Source organism: Canis lupus, chromosome 28 (assembly GCF_011100685.1).
Source record: "Canis lupus familiaris isolate Mischka breed German Shepherd chromosome 28, alternate assembly UU_Cfam_GSD_1.0, whole genome shotgun sequence".
Taxonomy (NCBI): domain Eukaryota; kingdom Metazoa; phylum Chordata; class Mammalia; order Carnivora; family Canidae; genus Canis; species Canis lupus.
This window is the reverse complement of record NC_049249.1, coordinates 40,593,550-40,621,450: the sequence shown is the minus strand read 5'-3', so window position 1 is coordinate 40,621,450 and position 27,901 is coordinate 40,593,550. Positions and strand designations below refer to the sequence as shown.

The 27,901-nt window shown below is 57.1% G+C and overlaps 1 protein-coding gene across 15 annotated transcripts in view; it reads right to left on the bottom strand.

Annotated features, from left to right (window-relative positions):
• The window catches only part of JAKMIP3 (Janus kinase and microtubule interacting protein 3), a 97,378-nt gene that overhangs the window by 66,178 nt on the left and 3,299 nt on the right, over positions 1-27,901 (bottom strand). For 13 of the 15 annotated variants that reach the window (XM_038579154.1, XM_038579161.1, XM_038579162.1 and 10 more), the window contains exon 1: positions 6,858-7,110. The exons of 1 other annotated variant lie outside the window; for it this stretch is intronic. The gene's annotated coding sequence lies outside the window, so the exon portion shown is untranslated. Of the gene's footprint in view, positions 1-6,857; positions 7,111-14,693; positions 15,105-27,901 lie in introns of those variants that run through there. One more of the 15 variants, XM_038579156.1, reaches the window with a different exon arrangement.

Here is a 27,901-nt window from a genome sequence, read left to right as displayed (position 1 = left end):
AGAATTGGAGACTTTAACAGTCAACCTCTCAGGAAGAGGTGAAATAAGTGCACAATAGACCAGTTAAGAGTATAAAAGATTTCAGCAAGACTATCAACCTATTTGACCCAACTGACATTTGTAGGATAGATACATCGTCTAACAACAGAATATGTAGTATTTTTAAGTGCACATATGATATTCATCAAAACATACTGCATGCTAAAACATATCACATCAAAGTTAAAATAACTGAAATGATCCAAAATACATTCTCTGTACCTTCCCCAAGAAAGTTAATTAAAAATATGTAATAGAAAGATATCAAGAAAACATTTAAGTACTTGGAAATGTTAAACACACCCCTAAATAACCAAACTGATGAAAACCAGAACTAAAGAAAAAGTCTTGAACAGAACCAAAGAAGTTGGTTCTTCTGTAAGAAGTTTTTAAAAATAAATATTTTTTAAAAACCCAGGAAATAACAGGTCAGGTCATGGATAAATTGGAACAGGTGAAACAGAAATTGAGAAACTATAAATAAACTAGAAAATATTTTGAACCAAAATGGAAATAGAGGCACAAATACCAGAATTTGTGGATCATAACTACAGTGGTATAGAGAGGGTACTAAGGACAATAAATGCTTATACTGGGAAAGAGGAAGGTCTCCAATCATCATCTAACCCTAGTCTAAGCTTCTACCTTAAGAATACCGGAAAAGATAAAGTAAATGTAAGGAAAGTAGAATAGAAATAATAAATGTTCATAGAAATCAATAAATCTGAAAACAATAATAAAATAAATCAATAAAAGTAGAAGTTGGTGTTTTGAAAATATTAATAATATTAATAAATCTCTGGAAAGGCTGATCCAGAAAAAAAAATGAAGACATACATACAATATCGGAAATGGACAAGGGGACATCACTATGCGTCCTACAGATATCAAGAGATAACAAATGAAATGGATAAATTCCTTGAAAGACACAAACTAACAAAGCTCACTCATAACTTGGGTAGCCTTTTATCATTAAAGAAATTGAATTTGTGGTAAGAATCTTCCAACATGGAAAATCCGAGGCAGAGACAGATGCACTGGTGAATCCTCGCAAACGTTCAATGAAGGAATAACAACTCTCCATCAACTCTTCCAGGAGAGAAGTGAATGCTTAACTTATGTTACGAGGCCAACCTTATTCTGATACCCAAACCACACAAAGACATCACAAAAAAGAATATCCTTCATTAAGATGGATGCAAAAATCTTTAACAGAATCAACCACTCCAATCCAGCAATACATGAAAAGGATAATACGACGGATCAGATGGGACATGTATAAGGAATGCAGAATTGGTTTAATATTTTTTGAACGAGTCCCTTTAATTCACCATATTAATACATTGAAGGGAAAAACAAGTCCTCGTCTTGAAAAATGCAGAAAAGCCTTTTGACAAAATTCAAAATCCATTCACAATAAAAACTTTCAGCAAAGTAGTCATAAAAGGAACTTCCTTGACTTGATAAAGGCCGTCTACAGAAGAACACTTGCCGCTAATGCCATACTGGATAGTGAAAGTCTTACCGTTCTTTTCCCTAAGAACAATGCAAACCCCCTACACTCACCACTTGTATTCAAAAGTGAACTAGGAAAAGAACCAGAGGCATTTTTTTCATGTGTGACACAATCGTCTATGTAGAAAATCCCAAAGAATCTACCTGGAACACGGGAGGTTAGCAGGTTAACAGAATTAAAATTCAAAAGAGAAAAATCAATTATGTTTATTAGTTATAGTTCTTCATACTAGCAACAAGCTATTTTATCACAAAACAATACCTTTTACAACAGCACCAAAACAGTATGAAATACCTAGGAATCAAGCCAACAAAATATTTACGATATTTGTATGCTTGAAGACTCTACTCGTTCATGAGACGAAATTAAAGACCAACTAAATGGAGAGACAGCCAGTGTTCATGGATCACAAAACTCAACACTGTTGTGATGTTAATTTTCCCAAAATTGAAATTCAGATGAAACACAATCCCAACCAAAATCCTAATGGATCTTTTTTTGGATAGGCTGACAAGTTGTTTCTAAAATGGCAGTGGAAAAAGTAAACCATCTAAATTCAGCAATTTTGAAAAATAACACATTTGGAGTTGGAAATCACTACCCAACTGCCAGCTCACGATATAGCTACGGTGTGACATTGACGTAAGGACACGCATTTGGGCGCCTGGGGGCTCAGTTGGTTGAGCAGCTGCCTTTGGCTCAGGTCATGATCCTGGGGTCCTGGGATCGAGCCCTGTGTTGGGCTCCCTACTCAGTGGGGAGTCTGCTTCTCCCTCTCCCTCTCTCTCCCTTTGGGGTCTCCCCACCCCCCCTTCTCAAATAAATCAATAAAATCTTTTAAAAAAAGAAACAAAAAACACAGATCAATGAAACAGAAGAACAGACCCGCATAGTCTCTGGTCAATGGTTGTGTAACAAAGGATGCGAGAAAACTCAATGGAGAAAAGACAGTCTTTTGAAGAAATGGTGTTGGAACATTCACACGTCTATATGCCCAAATGAGAAAGCCCCAAACACCCACAGCTCGGCCCGTACCTCACATCGTATTCAGAAATCAAGTCGGAAGGGGTCATGGAACTGAATGAAACACAAACCCACAAAACCTCCAAGTGAAGACACAGATACAATCATCATGATCTTCGGGCAAAGAAGCAAAGACCATATATGAAAATATTGACAAACGGGGCTTTATTTTATTTATTTTATTTTATTTTAAAATTTTTTATTTATTATTTATGATAGTCATACAGAGAGAGAGAGAGAGAGAGGCAGAGACACAGGCAGAGGGAGAAGCAGGCCCCATGCACCGGGAGCCTGACGTGGGACTCGATCCCGGGTCTCCAGGATCGCGCCCTGGGCCAAAGGCAGGCGCCAAACCGCTGCGCCACCCAGGGATCCCTGGGGCTTTATTTTAAATCTTAAATTTCTTGTCTTTGAAAGATGCCATTAAGAAAAAGAAAACCGGGCAGCCTGGGGGGCTCAGTGGTTTAGCGCCACCTTCAGCCCAGGGCGTGATCCTGGAGACCTGGGATCGAGTCCCGCATTGGGTTCCCTGCATGGAGCCTGCTTCTCCCTCTCCCTCTCTGTCTCTCATTAATAAATAAAGAAAAAGAAAACTGCTGCAGATTGAGAAAACATATTTGCAAAACACACACCTGATGGAGGACTTGTACCCAGAATACGTAGATATATACGTTCCAAAACTCTCAACGTTCAATAACGAAAAACAACCCAGTTTAAAAACAAACAAAAGCTTTGAAAGACTTGTCACCAAAGCAAGGGACCAGGCAGCAAAGAAGCACATGAAAGGAGGCCCCAGCGATCGTCCGATCGTCCGGGGGATTAGAATAAAGCAAGGTGCTCCCACCCACACCTGCGGCACGGCTGCGGGGGGAAGGCCGGCCACGCCATGGCACTGCGGGGACGCGGGGGAACCAGAATTCTCACGCAGGGCTGCTGGGAACGCACCACGGCGCAAGGCTTTGTTACTTCCTGAAAAAACGAACCACACACCTACCCTAGGATGGGCCTACGGATGCGCCCAAGGGAAGTGAAAGTCAGGTGTGTACAAGGCCTGGGACGTGGATGATCCTCGCAGCTCTGTCCGTAACAGCAAAACCAGAAGCAACCCCAAACCCATCAACTGGCGCCTGGAAAGACCAACGAGGGCGTAGCCCCACGATGCTGGGGGTGGGGGGGGAATAAAAACCCAAGGAGGATTCATGAAGGGCACGCGCAACAGTAAGTCTCAACAGAATGACGCGGAAAGCAGCCCGATCTACAACATACACACTACACGTCCGCATTTATACCCAATTCTAGAGGAACGAAGGCAGTGACGAGCGGCTCGGCGGCAGCCTGGGGAGACGGGGCGCGGCCGGGAGGGGCGGGGGGCAGGGATGACAAGCCTGTAGACACGGCGGTTACGTTCCGTGACTGTCCGCTCAGAGACGTCCAGTGCGCTGCCGCTGGTGACCGTCGGGAGCCTGGGCCCAGCCTCCAGCTGTGGGACCAAGTCCTGCGCAGCCAGATCCGGGCGGCTCTCCAGGGAGGCTTGGGGGGCGCTCCTCTGACGGGAACCAGCGGCTCTCGCGAGCAGGAAGACCTGCAAACGGGAGCGGATAGAAGGGTCCTAACAACGCCACAAAAAAAAAAAAAAAAAAGGAAAAAGAGGATATTTTAAATTTTTAATATTTTATTTTGTGGGTCCCTTATCTTTTTTTTCCTTTTCTAGATTTTTTTTAACGGTTCAGTCATGAGAATGCATTCACTTTGTGATTAAAAATCAACCCCGTATTTCAAAGGGGAAGTGCAGCCAATGACCTGTTAGAAGGACCCTGGTGTCTCGCCGGTGCCCGGAACAGCTCCGTGAGGGGCTGCACAGCTGGCTGTCAGGTGCGGGGACCCCGCAGGCCGAGCACACTGTGCCCACATGTGTCCACGGAGGTCATGAGCCGAGGACACGGCGGGGAGGAGGCTTTTCTTCTTTCTTTCCTGAGTTTGCTCCAGTGGTGGAGACATGGCCCCAGCCTGCTGCCCCGGTGCCCATCAGGATGGGGCTCTACAGGCCTTTTAAAAGCAGTGCCACCTGGGCATCCCCTGGATGGCATCCCCTGGACGGCACCTCGTGGACGGTGCCCCTGGATGGCACCACCTGGATGGCACCACCTGGACGGCATCCCCTGGACGGCACCTCTTGGATAGAACCTCCTGGATGACACCTTTTTGGACGGCACCTCCTGGACAGCACTCCCTGGATGGCATCCCCTGGACGGCATCCCCTGGACAGCACTCTCTGGATGGCACCTCCTGGATGGCACCTCCTGGACGGCACCTCCTGGACGGCACCTCCTGGAGGGCATCCCCTGGACAGCATCCCCTGGACAGAACCTCCTGGACGGCACCTCCTGGACGGCATCCCCTGGATGGCACCTCCTAGATGGCATCCCCTGGACGGCATCCCCTGGACAGAACCTCCTGGATGCTGTGCACTCTCACTGCGGAGACGCTGTGTGCGAAGCGGAGGCTTACCGAGACTCCAGGTGTCTGGTCTTGATCATTCACGGCCTTCCCTTTGGGTCAAAGCCCTCATCGTGGGCAGAAGAGAATCCCTGGCAGAGGTCCCCTTCCCATAGGCTTGGATCTGGCTGCACGTCGAGGCCCAACCGCCTGCGGCCCAGGTGCAGGGTCCCTACGCCCCATCTCGCCAGCGGTGCTGGTCCCTGAGTTGTTGCTAGTGCTGGCCCCCCGGGGCCCCGGAGAAGGGTGCCGGAGGGGCGACCACGGCCCAGAACACCTGCCCTGTGCACCCAGAGAGGGCCGGTCCCCTCACCGCGCTCCTCGAAGCCCGCTGGGTGCTGGACCAACAGCGCCACGTCTGAGGCAGGACCCGGGCGCCCATGCACGTGTGCTGGAGGATGGGCCGGGGTTGGTTCCAGAAAGACCGCGGCTCTGTGGCCTGGGCCTCTTCAGCGTCTGCTCGACGCAGGGCTGCACCAGCGACCATGCGGCTTGCGTGTCTGGAAACTGGGCAGGAGGGAGCAAACAGATGTGGCAGCTGTCCTGCGTGGATCGCCGTGTCGCCGTGACGCCTCCAGCAGCTCGCACTTCAATCAGAGCAGCCGGTTCCACGGTGCATGGGGGCCGATGGTGTCGTCTCCCTGGGGGCGGCCCGGCTGCGGGAACACCTCCCAGCTGCTCAGATGTCAGCGGGCCTTAATGCAATGGGCCCACCAGGGCGTCCGCGTGGCCCTGGGAACCGCGCTCCCTGCCGGCGATCCGGGGGATGTGCCCGAGGTCAGCACAGAGTCACGGAGACGGAGACCGGCACAGACGTGCCGCCCCTGGAACCTGGGACCGAGGCCGCGCCCTGGCCTGACCTGCTCCTCCGGGACGCCCGCCGCTCACCCGTTCAGAGGCTCGGGCCCGCTGAGAATCTTCCAGGTCCGCAGCTCTGGTCCGGGCTGCAATCGAAGGAAACCCTGCTCTGGCTGTTACCCGCTCCCCCCTCCCCCCGACAGAGCTGAGCCGAGCGGCGGCAAGCGTCCACACCGCCCGCCTAGTGTCAGGGTCCCTGTGATGCTGTCTCCACCACAGCCCTGCCCGCCGCTACACAACCACCGGTTCCCCTGAGCAGCCAGAGGGACCGGGCGGGGGGTGGAAACCACTTAATAAGCTGTTGTTTCCCCCAAAACACAATTTCCTCAAATAAGGAGTGGTGTCCGTGGACAAGACATGTGTCCTGTTAAGTGTCACAGAGAAGAGCCCCCCCAACCAGGGGCGGGGCGGCCGATAAGGGCGAGCGAGAGTCATCCATGTGCCCGTACTGAGCGGCCAAACCAGGCCCCGAGGAGTCCCCTGCGCCGTCGGTCCCACTGGGGGACCAGGGAGCCCCGGGGCCTGGGGCCGGTGCTGTGTTCCCGGGTGTCCAGCAACCCCTGCACGCGGAGGGCCCGGCCTGGCACCCCTGCACCCCACGGCTGCCGTGGGGACGCGCTCCAGCCTGGGAAGCCGTGGTACCTGGCAGGAGAGGCCCACTGCCCACGGGGCGCCAGGCCCCGCACCCCGACGTGCTCGGGGGCACAGAGGGACGCTGTCCCCAGCCTCCCGGCCCGCGTGCTCTCTGCACACCCGGGATGACAGTCCACGCTGTCAGCTCCCGCTCCGTGGGTCTGATGCTAAACACAGACGCGGACTCTAAGGTAACAAGCGTGTGCACAAAGCCCGAATGCCCAGGCCGAGGGCAGCGACGCCCCTGCCGGCCTCAGCCCCCCGCCCCCGCCCCGCCCCGCCCCGCCCTCACCTCTGCGCTGTCTGACCCGGATCCTGGATCCTCGGTGCGGGGACTCAGGCCGGCGGGCAGCCCGCTCCCAGGTTCTATGACTCAGCAGAGCGCTCGGCTTTTATCTTTCAGTTGGAATTTGCCAGCCGCGCATCCAGGGGGAGGGACCGTCTCCACCGCGTCTCTAAGCAGATGCCGGAGCGATCCCCAGCTCTGCCGACCGGCTTCTCAGGGCTTCTCAGGAACGCCCAGCGCCGCTCAGTCCCCAGACCGCGTAGACGGCTACGGGCGGGGGGCGGGGGAGGAGGCGGGCAGGCAAAGGCAGGGCCCCGCAGCCCGGCCACCGTCCCCGTCACCGTCACTGCGTGCGCACCCGGGGGGATCCCGGAGCCAGGGCTGCTCTGCCACAGCCTCACGGGGACACAGGGAGGAACGCGGGCCGCTGGGCGAGTCCTGGCTGCGGAGCTCGCCTCGGGGTCCAGCTGCTCCGGGAGGGCGGCTCCGTCCCGTCCTGGGTCCTTAGAAAATCCCCTCTGGACTTGAAGTGGCTCGAAGGCCAATAATAAGAAGGCACTTCCACTCCTAAAGGATGCTTGATTTTAAATGGTGAGGCGCTAGGATTGGGATCCATTAAACCCTGAGGAATGAAAACAGAATGAGCCCGACAAATAAGAAGGGCGCCAGTCGCGACCGTGGAGCGCGGATCTCCTTGCAGCCAAACCCCGCGGGAAAGCTCCGCAGAAGCAAAGTGAAAGGGGGGAGGCTCTCGGGGAAGAGCAGGTCCTGCAGGGTCCGGAGCTGGAGGGCACCCGGGACAGCTGGGCGGCGCCATCCGGAAACAGTCACCACCCGGGATGCAGACGCCCCCCCGCCCCACGCCCGGGACCTCGGCCTCGGCTGCCCCCGGGTCTGGAACCAGGAGGGGACGAGGCTCCCCGCCGCGTAGGGCCCGATCCTTGGCCCGTGAGGGTGCTAGCTGCCCCTCGGCTCCCAGCCCGCCCCGTACCCACCCTTCCCTTGCACCCCAGCTCTTCAACGTGGGCACAAATGTCCAAATTTCACCCCATCCCAGACCTGGCGGGCGTCTTTCTGACACGAACCCACAGCGTGGTCCTGATAACATCCAGCACGGCGATGATAATGCGGTAAATGGCAGGTGTGGGTGATCCTTGTGCTCGTCTACACCCGGGTAAGCGACACATTGGAACAAATGACCAAGCTAATGCTGGGGCCGAGCCTTCCACGACGGGGACAACACTGTCCTGGGCGCTTCACGGCTGCTAACCTGCGAGAGCCCTGTGGGCTCATTGTCACTGCTGTCTCTACAGCGCAGGTGGGGAAACTGAGGCCTGGAGAGGCTTGCCCCGGGTCACACAGCTAACAGGGGCCAGAGCGGCATGCACCGGAGCGGGACGGGGGCCGGGGGGTCTCGGGGGCCAGGTCCACACCGCAGCAGTGCTGCGGGGCCCATGAGGGCGCCTGAGATGAGGATGGTTACGCGGGGCGGGGGGGCCGTTCCGGCCACAGGGCAGCTGCCGGCCAGGCCAGACGGAGGGACACAGCAGGTGCGCAGCCGTGAGCCCAGCAGCGCCGCCTAGAAATCGTCCCAAGGAGATGACAGAGTAACGGCGCTCGGGCAGGTGCGGTCCGACAAACACCCGGCGGCACTCACCCCGTGCCCGGCACGGCCCTCGCGACTTCAAAGCCAACTCACTGGAGGATGATTGCGGTAACGTTGCCCGAAGCGTGACGCTGACACCTGGAAGCACCCTCGGTGTCCACGCAGAGACGACTCCGTGAACACAGAACGCGCGTGTACAGAACACAAGGGCACCGTCTGGACACGCTGGTCCACGCTTGCTGCCATGGAAGGAGGCAAACACCACACTAGGGTCTTTCAAACGCCAGTGTGTATGGGGACGCCTGGCTGGCTCCGTGGGTGGAGCGGGCAACTCTCGACCCCCAGGTTGTAAGTTCAAGCCCCACGTTGGGTATAGAGAGGACTTACAAATAAAATCTTTAAAAATCGTGACAATAGGGGCGACTGGGTGGCTCAGTGGTTGAGCGTCTGCCTTGGGCCCAGGGCGTCACCCCGGGGTCCCGGGATCGAGTCCCGCATCGGGCTCCCTGCATGGAGCCTGCTTCTCCCTCTGCCTGTGTCTCTGCCTCTCTCTCTGTCTCTCATGAATAAATAAAATCTTTAAAAAAATCATGATAATAAAAATAAACATTTTAAAGCCGGTTTGTATAATGCGACCTTTGTAAGCGTCTGCATGAGACACAGACACAGAGACCAACAGAGCAGGGTACAGAGCCAAGATAGCAACCCTCGCATATGTGGCCAAGGATTTCTGACAAGGGTGCCAAGAGCACTCGATGCAGAAAGGACAATCTTTTCAACAAATGGTGCTGGGAAGACGGGGTGTCCCCACGCGAAGGGATGAAGCTGGACCCTTCCCTAACCCCACACGCTGGAATGAACTCAAACGACATCAAAGGTCTAAACGCAAGACCTAAAACTACAAAGATCTTTATAAGAAAACATAGGATCAAAGCTTCGGGACGCTGGACATGGCAATGATTTCTTGGACACGACGCCAAAGGCACAGTGAGCAAGAAGTGGTCGAACTGGGCTTCATGAAAATTTTAAAATGTCATGAATCGGGGCCCCCAGGGGAGCTCCGTCGGTGAAGCATCCACCTTCGGCTCAGGTCACGATTCCAGGGTCCTGGAATCGAGTCCTGCGCCCGGCTCCCTGCTCAGTGGGGAGTCCGCTTCTCCCTCTGCCTCTGCCCCTGCTTGTGTTCTCTCTCTCTCTTTCTCTCTCTCTCAAATAAGTAAATAAAATATTTTTATTTTTTTTAATATTTAAAAAATAAAATAATACATAAAAATAAAAATTGTGTGCATTGAGACACACTATCCACAGAATAAAAAAGGCACAGAAGGGGGAAAAAAATATTTGCAAATCGTGCATCTGATGAGGGATTAGTATCCCGAATACATAGAGAACTCCTACAACTCAACAACAAAGAAAATAAACAAAAAACGACTTCTGTCTTCCAATAAACTTAAACAAAAAACGACTTCTGTGTTCCAACAAACTTAGGCGCGTGTGCAGACCCACCTACAGGCCCCTCATCACTGTCGCCAGCATGTCCCTTGCAGAGGGTCCTCGCACAGGCGCCCAAGGGCGGGTGTCCGTCCCTTCCAAACCCCCCGGGGGGCTGGGGTGGGGGAGCGCGGGATGCACCGAGGGCCGTGCTGAGCCCCAGAACTTCAGGAGCAGTTTGCTCATTCAAGTCACAGCTGTTTTCCTGAGCCAGGAAGCGGCACGTGCGCCTTGTAGAGAATGTCGAGAAAGCACGGGGGCTCCCCTACGAAGGCCGCCCCCCCCCCCCGCCCGCCGGGAGACCTGGGCAGGAGCGGGCCTCCCTTCCACCCCGGCTCCGGAGGTCTCGGAGGCCCCGCTGAGCGTCCAGGACGGATCCCTGCGGCCCGACGGCACCGAGGAGCTGTGGCGAGGGCGGCCCGGGAGCACCACGCAACCCCCAGGCATGGCCACTTTCGTCTCTGCCATCGGGTCGCCGTCCCGAGGGGCCCGGTCTCACCTCTGCACCCGCCTCCCCGCCAGGTGTGACCTCTGTGGCCGCCCCAGGCCTCCTCCCTCCCTCCCGGAGCCTGGTTGTGCCCCAGGCCGCTCCACACGCGCCCACTGCTGCCCCAGGGCTCCCGGTGTCGGCCCCCCGGGAGGGCACATCCACGGTTACGCTGCCCCCTCCCCTGAGGTACCCTCTCCCCACCCCAGGGCACGATCCCACCCCACCAGGCCGCCAAGCCTGACCATGGTCCCCGCGTCCCAGGCCCCTGCCCTCAGGCCCACACCTCGCCTCCCGCCAGGACCCTCTCTGGGGCCCCCCTGGGTCACGCTTAGCCCCTGGCACCGCGGCTCTCGTCACCCAGACCCACTCTTGTCACTCCCAGGCGCGGACGACATGTCTTCATTATAATTTGCTTCATTGGTCTTGAGAAACAGCAGAAATGCTGTCACTCCACACGTGTCCTTTGCAATCGGCTTTGCTCGAGCGACACCAAGTCCTCGACGTCTCGGCTCACGGGTGCTCGTAGAGCCCATCGCTCTCAGCTCGCTCCCGCGTGGGTGCACATGTCACGTGTCCGTTTCCTGCCGCCCCTCCCACCTTCACAAACGACGCTGCAGTCAGCACAGCCCCGCACGCATCTGCGTCTGCTCCGAAGGCTCTGGGCAGGTGCCCGCCGGGGACACTCTCCAGAGCCGCCGCCAGGGCCCCGGGATGCACCTGTGCCCCCCCACAGCGTGACGCCGGCCCCTGCCATGGCTGCAGCTCTGACTCCCGACGAGGCGGCTCGTCTTCGCCGTGCCGATCGCTGGCCGCGCTTCTGCCCCCGCCATCCTCCGTCCCTCCCGTCACCTTTGTCACCTTTGTCTCTGTTGCTTACTTGTCCTTTGTGGCTGCGAAGGAGGCCAGGATATAGTCTGGACGTTAACCTCTGTTGGTAAAGTCTTGGCAAGTCTTTCTCTCTCTCTCTCTCTTTTTTTTTTAAGATTTTATTTATTTATTCATGAGAGACACACAGAGAGAGGCAGAGACACAGGCCGAGGGAGAAGCAGGCTCCCCGCTGACCGGGGAGCCCGATGCGGGACTCGACCCCGGGACCCCGGGATCCATCTTTTCCTCTGTTTTATGATCGTTTGTTTCTTGCTTAAGAAATGCTGCCCCGACGCACCAAGGCACCCTCCGAAGTTCGTTTTCGGGGATCGTCTCGCGTGGAAAGCCAACGTGCCGTCCCCCTTAGCGAGGATGCCGACCGTCCCTCCCGCCGTCGTGGTGCCAGCGGGCCCTGCTCACCTCGCGCTCCCGGGGCTCCGCGCCACCTGGTTCGTCCTCAAGCTGCACCAACGTCACTCCACTCGGTTACACAGTTGTCAGAAGTCTTGACGTCTGGCCGGGTGCGTCTCCTTTGCCCTGTTGCTTTTCGAACTTGGCTTTTTTTTTTTTTTTTTTTTTTTTTGACATTGATTCGTCTACGTCAACGTGTCCAGAGCAAGGAAGCCCACGGGGATCCTGAGGGGAATGACACCCAACGTACCCGTTAACTGGGAAGCGGCTGACATCTTTTTGAGACCACGTCTTTCTGCGACCTAGTAGAGCTCTCCATCCATTTAGGATATATATATATTTTTTATGTCTCTCCACGAAGCTGGACATCTTCTCCGAAAGGGTCCGCACGCTGTCTGCTGTGTCTTCCGCCGGAGCCTCACGTCCGCGCTACCATCACGCGAGGCGCGTCGAGAGTCGCTGCCGCCTCTCCCCTCTGTCACCGGCGGTGAGCTGCCGTAGAGAAACAGTGTCGATTTTTTTTTTAAGATTTTAAGTCACGTCCACACCCAACTGGAGCTCCAAGTCACAGCCCCGAGATCGAGAGTCGCCCGCGCCACCGCCTGAGCCCGCCAGGCGCCCCGTCATTGGTGTCTCTCCACTGACCCTGTGCCGGCAGCTTCCCGAGGTCTCTTAGCCCCGCGGCCCTGGCCTGCCTTCCCCGGGCCGCGGTTCCGCTGCGCCTCTGCGGTTCGTGGGTGCGAACTAGTCCTCCTGCGCTCCGGGCTGCACGGGACCTGCCGCGTGATCGGAGGCAGGCGCGGGGATTAGCAGCCTCCTCTCAGGATGGTCTCGAAGGGAATCCCCTCGGCTTCTGCTCCTCAGGTTAGAGACGCCCCCGTATCCCAAATTTGCTAAGTGCATGTTTTTAAACGTCTTGCGGGCGGCTGTTACGATTTATGAAACGCTTTTCCTGCATCTGTATCGCCCTGTCCCCGTCCCTCGGAGCCACCCTTGCGTCCCCGCCCCCGCCCCAGGGTCGCCTGCCTGGACTGTCTTACGGTTGCTCCTGGTGGGGGGTCCGGTCCCATCATTTCAAGCCCCGAACCTGGGAGAGCACAGGTTGGCTCTTGAGTCTCCCTGACACGCGTCCCGCCCCGAGTGAGTAGCGAGCGACAAGCTCACCCCTCGGGCCTGCTGGGCACTTGCAGCCCTCCTGGGGGGGGGCATTTGAGGGTCCGAGCACCCACCGGGTTTGTCTCCGCCTGCCCCCCCCCGCCCCCCCACCCCTCCCGCCCCTCCCCTGCTCTCTCCCCGCAGCCCCTTCCACCCAGCAGCCGGGGGAAGGCCTCCCACCCTCCCGCCCTCACGGCCACCTTGCCAGCAATCCCATTTACGTCTGACACTGCAGCTCCATCGCCCTGACACGGAAAGCTTCCAACATGAGGTCAACTTCCCAACTCCCGTGTGCTTCTCCGCGGCGACGTCGACCTCGGGACACCGGGAGCCCAGTGGGTGCGCGTGGCCCAGGGCTGGGTGGGCCTGGCTCTGCCTGGCAGTGCCTCCCAAGGGTGCGCCACCGTCCTGAGCTCAGACACCCCGAGGGACTGTCCTCCGACCCCAAGGACAGGGCAATGCAGACCTACTGGCACGGACACATGCAGCAGGGCCGGAGCCCGCAGGACAGCCCGGCCGTCACACGTGGCCGCAGGTACCACGTAAAACACCGACTTTCCTCGGAAAAACATGCACCGTGTGTGTGAAGGACCCTCCTGACCCCGATGAGTGAACGATTCCCGCCTCCACCCTCCGGACAGCGGCCTTGCTCCAGAAGATTCCTGGCCAACCTCAGCTCCTGCGAAGACCTCAGACGGGCCCTTCCACCGCGGGAGGACCAGTGTCCCCTGATGGGCGCAGCACGGAGACCATCACAGGGGCTTCATCGCACCCCCTTCCCTGGGAACCCGGCAACCCCGTCGCCAGCGCCGGGCCCCACAGAACTTTCCAGAAGAAAGCCCCGCCCCCGACCCATGGCCTGTAGCAGAGACACATGGAGGAAACGGGCCCTGAGGCACGGGCGCCGCTCAGCATCAGACAGCAGAGCACCGCTGTGGGGTTCCCTCCCCGCCGGGGCCGTCGTGTGCAGGGAACCTGGGGACAGTCCCCAGAACCGAAGGCACAGGGCCCCCGGCCCGGAGACAGAGGCTCCGCCCTTCGGGCTGGAGGCGCCTCGAGATCCAGAGCCAAAGCCTGTAGGGTCAGTAGTCCCTTCCGCTGAGATCAAGTGCGACTCTGCAACCACCCGGGGCCGCACTCACCCCTGGTCACGGTGCCTGTGACACGAGCACCTGGTGGGGACGCAGGCTGCTGCATCCTGGCCCGGCCCGGAAGGCGGGCTCTCCTGCCGGGAGGGGCGGCTCACACCCACCCCTGCGCCCGCGCCCCTGCACCCATGCCCTTGCGTCTGCACACCAGCACCTGCACGCTTGCTCCCGCGCCCTCACCCATGCCCTCACCCCTGCGCCCACACACATGTGCCCTCACCTGTGCCCACACACCTGCTCCCGTGCCCCTACGCCCTCACCCCTGTGCCCTCACACCTGCACCCACACACACGTGCCCTCACCTGTGCCCACACACCTGCTCCCGCACTCCTGCACCCTCACCCCTGTGCCCTCACACCTGCACCCGCACACACGTGCCCTCACCTGTGCCCACACCTGCTCCCGCACTCCTGCACCCTCACCCCTGCACTCACACCCCTGTGCCTGCTCTGCAGGGACATGGCCTGCACCCTGTGCACTGGCTGCTCCTAGAGCCCGCGAGCCCCAGCCTCAGACGCCAGCTCCTCACCCGGACTGTCGTCCCCACAGGTGCCGCTCGAGGCCTTCACCTGACAGAGGCAGCCCCGCCCCTGACCTCACACAGCCCGTGCCCCAACCGTGCCCACACCCACAAGGGAGGCCCGGGGACGCAGCCCACTACTAGCACCACTGACCCCTGCGGGTCAGGCTCCGTCATGATGACTGGAGCAGGTGTGCACGGCTCCTCCTGGCCAGGAGCAGCCCACGTCCTGCACTCCCCGGGGCCCTGTCCGTGCCCTGTGCCCCGTGTGCCGCGTGGACACGGCCCCTTTGTGCCGGTGCTAGCGAGTGTGCTTAGCCCAGAGCCACAGCACAGAATAGCCCCATTCATGCTGGCGCACAGGGCTGCTGTCTCCAGGAGGACGGAGACAACAGCCCTTTCACGAGGGTCATAAACACAGGACACTGCTGCCCTTCTTCCAGGCCAAGGCCTCACTGGCCGCTGAGTAAGAGGAAGGTGACTCGGGCAGAGGCATCCGAGCAGGACACCCAGCACCTCCCTTGCTGCAGGGCTGACCGCCTGCCACACCCTGAGCCCGGGCTGGACACCCGTGTCCTTGTCCCACCCGCCCCACCACCACCCCGCAAGGCAGTGCTCGGGTGTCCCGCTGTCCTGCTGCACACCCTCGGTCCATCCATCCTCCCGCACGGCTCCCGTGGGATTCCACCCGGAGGGGGTCACTGACCGGCAGCTGAATCAGCCCATGACCCAGTGTCCCTCCTCCCCTGCTCCCCGCTCCCCTGGCTCGCTCCTCTTCCTCCTCCTTAGTCCCCAAGACCCACACGGGCCATTTGCTCAGGTTGGCCTGGGGGAGGAGGGACTGCAGGGTAACGAGCTGAGGAGGCCAGTGCCAGCAGTGGCCGTAGAGACCTGCCCCAGGGAGGGGACCTGTCTCCCCGGGGAGGGATTTCTCACCATCAAGCTGGGTGGGGGTCCTGCTGCTGGTGGCAATGGCTGACGTACCCCCGGGATAGGCAGCGGCCTCTCGGGTGGTGGACAAGGACGGGGGCAGGTGGAAGCACTTCGTGTGAATGGGTCAACGTCATTGTCTGGACCTGTGGTTGCTGAGCTTGTGTTGGCGGCCCTGGCGGCCCTTGCACAGAAGATGGCAGCTAGAGCAGGCCGAGCATCAACCTAAGGCAGGAGGACCCCAGGCCCACGGACCCAGACCCCTGTGCCGTGTCCCCTGAACATGAGGCCCAGGAGCCGACGGCTAAGGCACGAGTCCACCAAGAGGACCACCACAGGTGAAGTCAGGGCCTGGGAGGAGGAGACGACCGGGGCAGGGTGTTGGGGTGACACTCCGTGCCCTTCCCCCACCCCCACAGCAGCCTTTGTCACCTGGGGAGACTCAACCCTGCGCTGAGCAGCTGTGCCCTGATCCAGGCTCGCAGCGGGGGGCGTGCTGCGTGACGCAGGCCCCGAGGGCTGTGTCCACCTCACAGTGTTCAGCCTCAGGCTGCGTGGCCGCGGCACAGCCCAGGGAGCCAGTGGCGGGTGGCCGGGGGTGCAGGCGAGGGGCTGCGGCCCAGGGGCATTTGGTGGCATGCACCCCAGAGTCACACCCCTGGGGCTACATGCCTGGGGCCACACGCCCACCCAAAGAGGCTGGTGGCCGGGACCAGGCAGCCAGATTTTGTTTGGAGTTTGATCCACTGCTTTTAAAGGGGGGCTTCCATGAACCCCGCTGCTCCGAAAGAACCACAGACGCCAGAGGGGCCCTTTCCACACCCTGCTATTTGGGGGCTCCCCTGGGGGTGGCTGGGGCACTGGGCACTTGTGTTCCTCGGCCACAAGCCGAGAGGTGTGCCCAGGGTGTGACAGAGGGACCGGACGTGCAGGGTGGCAGGCAGGGGTGTGGGGGTGAGAGGCTCCCACAGGTGCAGCGCCCAGGGCCGCCCTAGCCCCACGGCCCATGCTCGAAGCGCCCCCCACCCCCCGCAGAGGGAAGCTGGACTCGGCGTCGCAGGGACCAGGAGGTCACACCGGACTCGGATTTCTGGCTCTGGAGCCAGGCGGTGGGAACAGGCCCCACGCGACCGCAGCGGACAGCTGACAGCACCAGCCTGCGCCGCGAGCCCGGGTGGGGCTGGGGGCAGGGTCTGGCCGAGAAGGAGGCCGCAGCTCGTTAGCCTCCCACTGACCAGGCGCCCAAGTTGACACAGAATTTAAGATGGAAAAACAAGCAACCCAGTGAAGTGAGAACGAGCATTAATTAAAAGCACAGCGCGTGGCGAGCCACGTCCCCAGGAAGGACAGCGCGGCGCCACCGCTCGGGCCCGCGGGCCGCTTCGGGGCCACGCCGTGCGGCCTCCCGCCTCCTTCCCCACTCGGGCGCATCGCGGCCTACGGGCTTTCTGGCAAGGGCCGCTTGGCTTTCATTTCCTCCCAAATGTCGGGAAAAGAAAGACGCTGAACTGTATGTAATTGATTCGCCGTCTCTCAAGCCAATTACTCGGACTCGTTCTCAGTCACCAGGTCACGCCCGGGGCCTACGTGAAACACCTGTGTCCACCGCGCACGACATTTTTGTCATTGATAAACCCCCCTCCCCGCCGAGAAGGAACTTGCTGTCGTCTCCAGGTCAGGAGTCCGGCCCCCAGCATTGCTGCTCTGGCTCCACAGGAGTCAAACCCACAACACGGGCGCCAGCAGTCCCGGTGAGTCCACCCCGAGGAGCCCCCAGCACAGCCCCGGTCCACCCGTGGGGTCCGGATGCCTCCCTCCCGCAAGCTCAGGGTGCAGACGCCCCGTCCCCCGTGTCTGCGGCCCGATTCCTGCCACAGCCTCTCGGGTGCCGCCTCCCCATTCTGTTCCTGACTTCGGCTCACTGACTGCACCTCAGTGGGGCCCCAGAGCTGACCCCACTTAATCCACGCTGCCCACCCACCCGCCTCTCCCCGACTCCCGACCCAGCGTTTGCCGTCAGCCCTGCAGCCCTGCAGGGACAGTCCCAGACAGCAGGTGACTGCCAGTGGTGGCTCTGGTCTAGGCTTGTGCATGCTCCACCTGCCCACACCCCACCCGCCCCAATCAGCACAACCACTCATCTGCTCCCTCCTCCGCCAATGCCCCTAACCTCTGGCAGAGCCTTGGTGCGTGCCAAGGTGAGTGACCTGAGAAACATTAATCCAGGAGTCATTCCTTGAGCCTGCCCACAGAGAAACTACCTCGTGTCTTTCACACACACACACACACACACACACCACTACCAACACCACCATCACCATCACCACCACCACCATCATCACCATCACTGTCATCATCACCTCCATCATCACCACCACTACCAACACCACCATCAACACCAACACCACCACCATCACCAACAACACCATCGCCTCCATCACCTCCATCACCATCACTGTCATCATCACCTTCATCACCACCACCACAACCACCACCAACACCAAAACCATCACCACCACCACCACCACCAACACCACCAACACCAACACCACCACCATCACCAACAACACCATCGCCTCCATCACCTCCATCACCATCACTGTCATCATCACCTTCGTCACCACCACCACAACCACCACCAACACCAACACCATCACCACCACCACCACTACCACCACAACCACCACCAGCACCACCACCACCATCATCAACAACACCATCGCCTCCATCACCTCCATCACCATCACTGTCATCATCATCTCCATCACCACCATCACCACCACCACCATCATCATCACCACCACCACCCTTTTCTAAAATTCTTGGTAAACAGAAGTTGTTGGAAAAGGGAAGAGGAGCCAGGCCTTTCCCAGGCGTGTCCCTTACGCTAACTGAACCCTCCTAAGTCTGCTGGTTTCTCCAAACCTGGTTGACAGCAGCCCCAAGCGCTGGGATTAGAACTTGTCTCATGATGTGGATTCCCGATTCCATGTCCTCTTCCAAGTTCACAGAGTAAAGCTCCCTGGCCCACCCTCCGTCATTCCAAAAGTGTACATGAGACCACAACCATGTGACCTCAAGCTGACAGTCCTGTGGCCAGCCGTTTGCTCCCAGATCCACCCAGACAGAAGCCAGCACCCCCAGATCCCCTCAGTTCTCCATGGGGACAATTTCAGAACTCTTTCTCGGGTGGTGGTGGGGCTGTTAGGTCAGAACTAACTCACCTTCCACTGAGGACAGCAAAATGCCAACAGGACTAATCCCAGGGGCCATTCTGCACTAATTACTGAAGAATCAAGGCAGTCTTGCCAAAAAGTTGGCTACCGCCTTGTACTTGGACCTCTGCTCCTTAGCCTCTCAGGGGGAGGAAGGCAGGAGAGAACCCTGGTACTCACTCCAGGGGGGGTTGTTGGTCATCCACACCATGCTTGAGCCCTTGGGGGTGATGCCAGAACAACATGCCCCCCACATTGCACCCCGATTTCAAGGGGCTGTAGAGATGGCACCCTTGGTCACAGTGGGGAGCCCCTGTCCTCAAGAGTGGTAACCACAGACTGGTCCTTGGACAGCAGGTGACCCGAGTGGCACCAAGGACTGCAGGCTGAGCTGGGTCCTACATGGTCCCAATTAGGTGCCCCGGCTGACTGGCAGGGGAAGACATGACCTTCTCTGGAGAAGGGCATATCTGTGTGAGGTGTCAGAGAAACCCCACAAGCAAATGTTCGAGGACGGTGGCTGACATGCTGCTAATGAGAGCCAGGAAACCAGGAGGTGAGGCAAATGAGCAAGAACTGAGTCTAAAAAAATAGAAGAGACCCATTCAGTCTTCAGGCATTAGAATTAACAAACACAGGTTACAAAAGAACAAGTCTTTCTATTTTTTAAATAGACTGTATTTTTAGAGCAGTTTTAGGTTCACAGCAAAATTGAGCAGAAAGCAGAACTCCCATACACCCCTGCACAGTCTCCTCCTATTTTATTTAAGGAAATAAGTTACAAGCTTGACAATAACGTCAGGGAGCAGAAAACTGTAAGAACTGATACGTCTAAGCTGAACAAGGAGAGAGAACTTCATAAAAACAAATATAATCACTGAAATCAAACACCCGATGGATACTTTTGGTGGCAGATTGGGCAGTGGAGCAGAGAAGTGGTAAATGGGAAGATAATTCAGAAGAAATCACCTAGAATTAAGTGAAAAGAGACCAAAAAAGAAAGAGAGAGAGAGAATGAGAACACACAGAGTCAGAGTAAGAAAACAGAGATGGAATGAGAAGCTCTCTCAGAAGGGAAAATGAAGGGGGAAAAAAACCCCAGGAGTAGAATCTAGAGATAAAATGATCAAGAATTCTCTGGAATCGATGAAATACAACAACTCCAAGATGCAAAATAAGTCAAAACCTAGACATACAATAATGAAAAATGAGGAGAAAAAAACAGCAGAAACAGTCTGCCCGAGGAACAGAGCTCGCGTTCAAAGGCAGGACGGTCACGCGGACTTCTCATCAGGGCAGTGGGAGCAGGAGGGCAATGGAATCGGGCACTGCATATGCTTTCAAGATACGGGCCGTGCAGGAACCCTGTGCCCAGGAAGAGTATTTTCACGCTCACTCGTGAAAGAAATAAATTTTCAGACATGAAAAGGTGGGAGGGACAGAGAGTAGGAAGCGAGTTCTGAGTAAAGGAAGCTCTGCAGGCCGTGCCTCGGGTGACAGGGTGCTTCCACACGCAAGAAGAGACAGAAAGCAGCAAAAGTGCTAAATGTGTGAGGAAACCTAAACCAGGAAGCGACGGCGCAAAACTAACAGTAGTTTCCGGTGGTGTTAAAAGGGAAGCAAGATAGAAATGAAATGCCAACACAAACATAAAAGTTAGAACAGGGATGACGTCAGATTTCCCAAGTTCCGCTGTCTCATCTAGGGGGAGGGTCTGGATTAGGGTTGGCCTTCAGTAGGTCGATTTTTTCTTGCTACTTCTTTATCACCATCACGAAAATAACAGAAAACATAATAAATACCATTTAGATAGAAGAGAAGGCGAAAACGCCTCCACCAATGCGAAAGGAGGCAAGAAAGAAGAAAAATAGGAACAACAAGTAGAATAACACAAAATAAAACAGATTTCAACCCACATACATCAGCAGAACCATCAAGCAGAAACTAAGAAATGTACTTCTCGGGTAGAAGCAAAACGGCAGCGAGGTGGTCATAAGTCTTGAAACTCCCCGGATTTCCTCTCCACACAAAAATGGACCAGTCAGCACAGCAAAACGTAGAACAAATTAAAAACATCTTCCGCAACGCCAGGTGACAAAGCCCTGCCACTCCTGCCCACCGCCTGGTGTTAACAAACTGCCCTGACACTCACGGGCTCAGAGCCAGTGTTTTATTTTGCTCCGGGACACAGGTGCATCGGGAACCTGAGATGCAGTGCGGAGCGGGGGCTCCACTCCCGGATGGCTTCCACACCCACGTCTACACAGGCAAGGTGGCCGGGGCCCCGGCGTCCTCTCACCACCCGGTGGTGGTTGTGTCCCCGACAGCGATCTCTCCGAGAGGTCTCTACAGAGGCTACGAGGCGGGCGCCTGGGCATCAGCACTGAGAAGAGGAGGGGGAGTGGGCCTGCCTGATGGAGGGGGGCAGGGGACCAGACACCCCCACCTCGGATCCCCACATGGTGTGGGAGCCGCGCGCAGTCAGCAGGGCCTTGGGGTGGCTCCACGACAGACAGAACCCGGAGATCACGAAGCATCTACCGTGGAAGGAGGGTCCCCGCTTGAGGTGGAGGCTTAGCCAGACGAGCGGATCTTGTCAGAAGATAAATGTTTATGAGATTTTTCATGGGAAACAAGGAGGAAACTTAAAGAAACTCTACCCTCAGCAAAGTTAAACGATAAGTGACGAAATGGGGAAAATATATGCCACTTATATCACGGTAAAGGATGAACATCCTTAAACCATAAGAAACCTCCAAAATTGGGGCACCTGGGGGGCTCCGTTGGTGAAGCATCTGCCTTCGGCTCAAGGTGTGACCCCGGGGTCCTGGGATCGAGTCCCACGTCGGGCCCCCTGCTTCATGGGGAATCTGCTTCTCTCTCTGCTTCTACCCTTCTACCCCCCGTGCTCCCCCCCCGTCTCAAATAAATAAATAAATGAAATCTTAAAAAAGAAAAAAGAAACTTCCAAAATCTTAGAAGAAAGCCAAACCACCTCAGAGCAAAATGGAAAGAAATGAGCAAACTGTATAAACTGTTCACATAAAAAGAAATGCAAATATCCTTTAAATACATGAAAAGACACTCGACTCCCCCCCCACCCTGTGTTAAGAATAATGCAAATTGGGGCGCCTGGGTGGCTCAGTCGTGAAGCGTCTGCCTTTGGCTCAGGTCAGGGTCCTGGGGTCCTGGGATCGAGCCCCGTGTTGGGCTCCCTGCTCGGTGGGGAGCCTGCTTCTCCTTCTGTACCTCCCCCTGCTTGTTCCCTCTCCCTCCCTCCCTTCCTCTCTCTCTCTCTCTCTCTCTCAAATAAATAAAACCTTTTTAAACTTTTTTTTAAAAAGAAACGCAAATTAAAATCACACTGAAGTTGCCATCTCTCCCCTGTCTGGCAACCCCCCCAGCAACAAACCTGACGGTACCGCCGTCGGGGTGGAGGGAAGCATGAGGCCCACACGCTGCTGGCAAAGCGATGCAGGGGGCACCTCGTGCCGCGGGACCGAGTGGTCCACACAGTGGAGTCGCGCGTCCTTTCTGGTCTGGAAACGCCTCTTCTAATAATCGAGTGAAAGATTTGCTGGAACACATGAAGCCATGTACCCACGAGGTTCTACTAGGTCAGAGTAAAAGTACTTCTAAGAGCAGGAGACTGGAAACAAGCCAAATATCCGCTGATGGAGACGGAGCTGCCGCCGGGGCAGGACGGCGCCCCGGCACACGACGTGGGGGGACAGGCTCTTCCCGGCGGCAAGAGGGAGGCCCGGGGCTCGGCTTCAAATGGGGAAAAGTGGAACCAGGTCACGGAAGGCTGCCTTTTGCCTAAGTCGGGAGGAGGCACACATATGGAAAGACGTATGCATTTGCTTAAATTATGTTTAAACGGAAATATGAACTAAAAAAAGACTCAGAAAATATTGCCGCAGCGGAGAGAGAAGAAGATTTCAACAGAAGGATGAAGCTGCTCTTCCCAGAACACACTCTGAGCTGCGCTCCGGATGCTCCAACGTAGAAGTGACACAGAGTCAAAGGGGGGCCGACAATCCCTCACAAGTGGGAAGTGAAGTAAAACAAATGAGCCTCACGCATGACACCCTAAAGGCAGATGAGCGCAGGGAAGCTGTGGAGCCTTGTCCACTAGCCACGTTGTTATTACCTTGACGCTACCGGGCATACGGCGAAGCAAGATGCGGTCCTAACAAGGTCACTAGGAGCCACGAATTCCAGCCTCAGGAAACAGAGAAATGTAAAATCAGAGAAATCACGGTCTTACATATGAATTGAAAAATATCAGAATAAAGGGACGGCCAGGTGGCTCAGCGGTGGAGCATCGGCCTTCGGGTCAGGGTGTGATCCCGGGGTACTGGGATTGAGTCCTGCATTGGGCTCCTTGCATGGGGCCTGCCTCTCTCTCTCTGTGTGTCTCTCATGATAAATAAAATTAAAAAAAAAAAGAGAGAAGAAAAGAAAATATCAGAATAAAATGATGATGTATTTCTCTTAGAATTTCTTGAAATAAATAAATAAATAAATAAATATTAAAATAAAATAAAAGAATTTCTTGGAGCTTTGTCTGCAGTCAGGAAAGTCACGCCAGCCAAGCGGGCAGCCACAGGCTCCCCCGACGCAGCTCTGTGGGGCTTTCCAGCTCTGCAGACCCGGGTCCCCAGGGGACGGGGCCCACTCCGGGCCCGCTCAGGACCCCAGCGGGGAGGGCGACTCAAACCAGAGCGCGAGGTCGCTTGAGACCCAGGCGAAGACCCAGGGCCCCAGGCCCATCGGTGGAGGCCGCGGGCACCTTGACGAGACACAGGAACGGTGACCACTGAGGAAAAACCTGAGACGGGGACTTCACCCAGATGCCAGACTCGGCTCCGCGGAGAGCGCGCTAAGAGCACGCGTGGGCCCGCGCGGGAAGGGCCAGCGACACCCTGGCGCCCACCACCCAGAGACAGGACCCAGTGAATGAGACACTAGTGATTTGAACACGTACGTCACCAAAGAAGATGTGCTGATTCCCAACGGACGTGCAAACGTCCTCAACACAGTCATAGTGAGCGAGATGGACCCGAAGCCCCACGGGAGGCGACGCACGCACGAGTTGGCAAGGACATGGGGTGAATGGAACTTTCACACCAAGGGTGCGGCCATTTGGGGGAAGTTCTGGCAGTTTCTCATCAAATAAATCGTAGACGTACCCTGTGAGGCCCCCATCCCACTCCTAGGAATTCCCTCACAAGAAACGGTGCTTCCAGAATGCCTGGGGGGCTCAGTCAGTCAGGTCATGATCCCGGGGGTCCTGGGATCGAGCCCCGCTCCCCGCATCCAGCTCCCTGCTCAGTGGGCAGCCTGCTTCTCCCTCCGCGCCTCCCCTCTGCTCATGTGCTCTCACTCTCTCTCAAATAATTAAACAAAATCTTAAAAAAAAATCCTCAAGGCTGCAGACAAAAAGGTCAGTTGCCTTCCAGAGTCAAAAGAAGCCGACGATAGTCAGACTTTCAAAACCCACAAAGAATGGGATCCGTGGGGGGCTCAGCGGGTTAGTGCCTGCCTTCCGCCCAGGGTGGGATCCAGGATCGAGTCCCACGTCAGGCTCCCCGCAGGGAGCCTGCTTCTCCTTCTGCCTGTGTCTCTGCCTCTCTCCGTGTCTCCCATGAGTAAATAAATAAAATCTTAAAAAAAAAAAAAAAACTCACACAGAAGCAAGGAAACAATGGAGAAACATTAAAAAAAAAATCTATGAGAGAAACCACGAATCAAGGATTTCAGAAGCAGCCAAGTACGGCATGTCCATGGCTCCAGAAACTAAGAAAGTGCTAAATTAGTAAGGATAACAATAATAACTAATAATAATGTAATAAAATTTTGAAAGAAAGGGGAGCTTTTTGCAAGAACACAGGAGCCGAGCCCAAGGAGGTCCTGAAGCAGAAAGCTGGGGTCGCTCGTCACACGGAACACACAGGTTATTACCGACGTTACCAGGGACGAGTCAGTCGTCCACGTGTCCGCACTGACGTGAAAATCAGCGGGCAAATACGAGGGGCAGGCACGGCTCTTCCTGATGGGAGGGTCCAACCAGCGACGTGAGCCGAAGAAGGGGCTCGAGGGCCACAGGGCAAACAGCACGGTGACCGCCGTCGGGGGCAGGGCACGCAGGGGACGCTAGGCCAGCAGGGGTGACCGGAGAGGCGGGGTCTACACAGGCCCCTCGAGACACTGGCCGGCTGCAGTGCAGAAACCCGGCCCCCAGGACGTCCGGACCAGTGTCACCGTCGACGGGACAGGGACACGGACAGCTCAGGGAGCAGGACGCGGAGAAGGGGCACAGGCGCTGCCGTGAGCTTCCTGCCAAAGACACGTAACCTCGTTGCAGTTTGAGAAGAACTCCAATCGTGGGCATTTTACCAAAAAACGAGCCAGTAGTTTGCAGCATATCAATGTCCCAAGAGACCAGGCAAGGAATTGTGGCAGGTTGGAGGACACCAGGGGATCCCAAGCACAACGCAGGGTCCAGGGCGCGGCCCAGGGGCGGAGGAAGGGCCTTAGCACTAGCACGGCCGGGGAGGCCTGAGTAGGGTGGGCGGCGCCACAGCAATACGGGTGCCTGGTCCCCTAAGCTGCCAGCGCTGGGGGGCCAGGGCGAGGGGGCAGCAGAGCTCTGGGCCGTAAGCCTGGAACTAGCTGAAAATAAAGCTTTGAAAAAATAAACACATTAAAAAGATGCCCAACACCACTAGTGGGAAATGAAAACCAAAGCTGCAGCGAGGCTCCGGCTCACATGGATGTAAGTGAGGAAGGGCGGCGGGTGCAGGCGAGGATGCAGGGAAAGGGGCGCCCATGGGCCCGTGGGCGGATACTCGCAGTGTGGACCGTCCACACCCGGGAACGGCATCGGGCCTTGACGAGGTGAGAAGTCCTGACACCTGCCACAAGGCGGGTGAGCCACAGAGACGTCCTACCGAGTGGAACCAGCCAGTCCCAGGGGACAAAGACCGTCTGACTCCACCCCGTGAGGTCCCTGCAGGAGTCACACGCGTGGGCGCCAGGGGCGGGAGGGGACGGAGTTCAGTGCTATTCAGTGCCGCGAGCTGATAAGCTCTGGAGACGGCCTGCGGGGGCCTCTGCAGCAACGGATGTGCTTAATGCCACTGGATGCACACGTACGCGGCCAAGGCCGTCAGCGCTGTCACCCAGGAGCTGACCTCCACCGCCCGCCCGCGTCCACCGTCCCTGGGCTCTGAGGACCAAGCCGCCTCAGCAGCCCAGCCTGGGAGCGAGCGTCCACGGCCACGCGGCTGTCCAGCCTGCTCCTGGCCCGCGGACCCCCAGCGTCCCCTCGCCGGCTTCCCCCCGGGCCTCAGGCAGCTGCCGTCTGAGCAGCCAGGGGACAGGCCAGGTCACAGGCTCCCGAGGAGTTGGGCAAGGCCCTGGACACTGGACACGCGCTTTCACAACGGCTGCAGGCCTGTGTTTCTGGCCACTGCCCACTCCCGGAGGGCAGAGACCGTGTCTGCCCTTGGCCCCTGCCCCTCCTCCGCAACGAGGGCCGGGGTGCCTGGCCCAGAAGAGGTGACCCAGAAATGCTTGGCAGGGAGGGAAGTGTGGTGGTCCCGAGCCATGAGGCGGGGCCAGAAGGGGACGGTGCTGACCCACGCAGAGGGTCTCGGCGTCCCCAGGCACAGCTTGCAGGCTGCAGCTCCCACCCCACGAGCATCTCCACGCATCCCCAGACGGGCCTCTGCTGTCCCGCCCTCTCCCGAGAGGTGCGTGGCCACGTGGAGATCAAACGTGGGCGGAAGGGGCAAGAGGGAAGGTCTCACATCTCATCTGTCAAAGGGAAAAAACCTCAGCCTGACCTGACCTCCTGGCTTGGGCACCGGAGTACCTCATTCTTCTTCCAGGATCTTCGTCGGATGTCCCAGAAAACCAGCCTGGAGAGCAGGTGCCCCGGGCGGGTGAGCGGGAGGCCTCCCTGGGGGCTGGGAGCCTTCTTCCTCCCTCTCCGGGTCAGTCAAGAGCAGTCATCCTTGGGGCGCCCGTGGGCGAAGCATCTGCCCTCAGCCCAGGTCACGACCTCGGGGTCCTGGGACTGAGCCCGGCATCGGGCTCCCTGTTCTGCCCGCCCCTCCCACTCGTTCTCTCTCTCTCTCTGTCTCTGTCTCTTGAAAAGATAGATAAAATCTTAAAAATAAAAATAGATTATAAATTTAAAAAAGAACATTCTGTCCGCCTCCGGCCCCTCCTCACTGCCTGCGCTGAAGACCCCAGAGTCCCGAGGACCTTTGGCCTCCAGGTGCTCCCGTAAAGAAACGCTTTGGGCCCAACAAACCCCAGCCCCGTTCTTTTTTTTTTTTTTTTTTTTTTTTTTTAAATTTTTTTTTAATTTTATTTATTTATGATAGTCACAGAGAGAGACAGAGAGAGAGAGGCAGAGACATAGGCAGAGAGAGAAGCAGGCTCCATGCAGGGAGCCCGACGTGGGATTCGATCCCGGGTCTCCAGGATCGCGCCCTGGGCCAAAGGCAGGCGCTAAACCGCTGTGCCACCCAGGGATCCCCCAGCCCCGTTCTCCTCCTGGAACCACCTGCACTATCCTGTGATTTTGCACCGAGGCGCCCAGCCCAGGAAAGCTTGGATTAGAAACCGTAAACCAGGAAAAAAAAAAAAGAAAGAAAAGAAACTGCAAACCAGCAGAATCGCCGTTTACGGTACAAAAGACTCGACACAGAGGCCTCGGGTAAGGCAGTTCCAACTCCAGAGGCCGCCGCGGAAGCAGGGACACGAGCTCACTGGAGCCTGCGATGCAGCGGCGCAGAGAACGAGGGCCCACGCAGCTCCCGAGAGCTCAGGCTGCCGCGGCACCAGGCCAGGGCAGCGGCGGGGCCACCTTCTACGCCAGCGTCGGAACGATCCGTGGAAACCACGCTGCAGAGGCGCCGTCCCACCCGGGGAAGGCGGGCAGCCGGGGCTCAACCGCCGGGTGGGCGGGACTCCCCCAGCTCCTCTGCCCTCCGCGCCCCCGCCACGCCAGGCCCCCCTGCCACTCGGGGCCCCTGTTCCAGTGTCACCTCTAGCTCGGGTGAGGCGCGTGGACAGGCGGTGGGCGCGGTGGGGCATCGCTGGAAACGTACAGGCACCGTGTGCTTCACCCCATGAGGCTCCCCGCACCCCAGCCTCCCGAGAGGGCCCAGCCATGGGCACGTGTGACGTAAGGTCCACC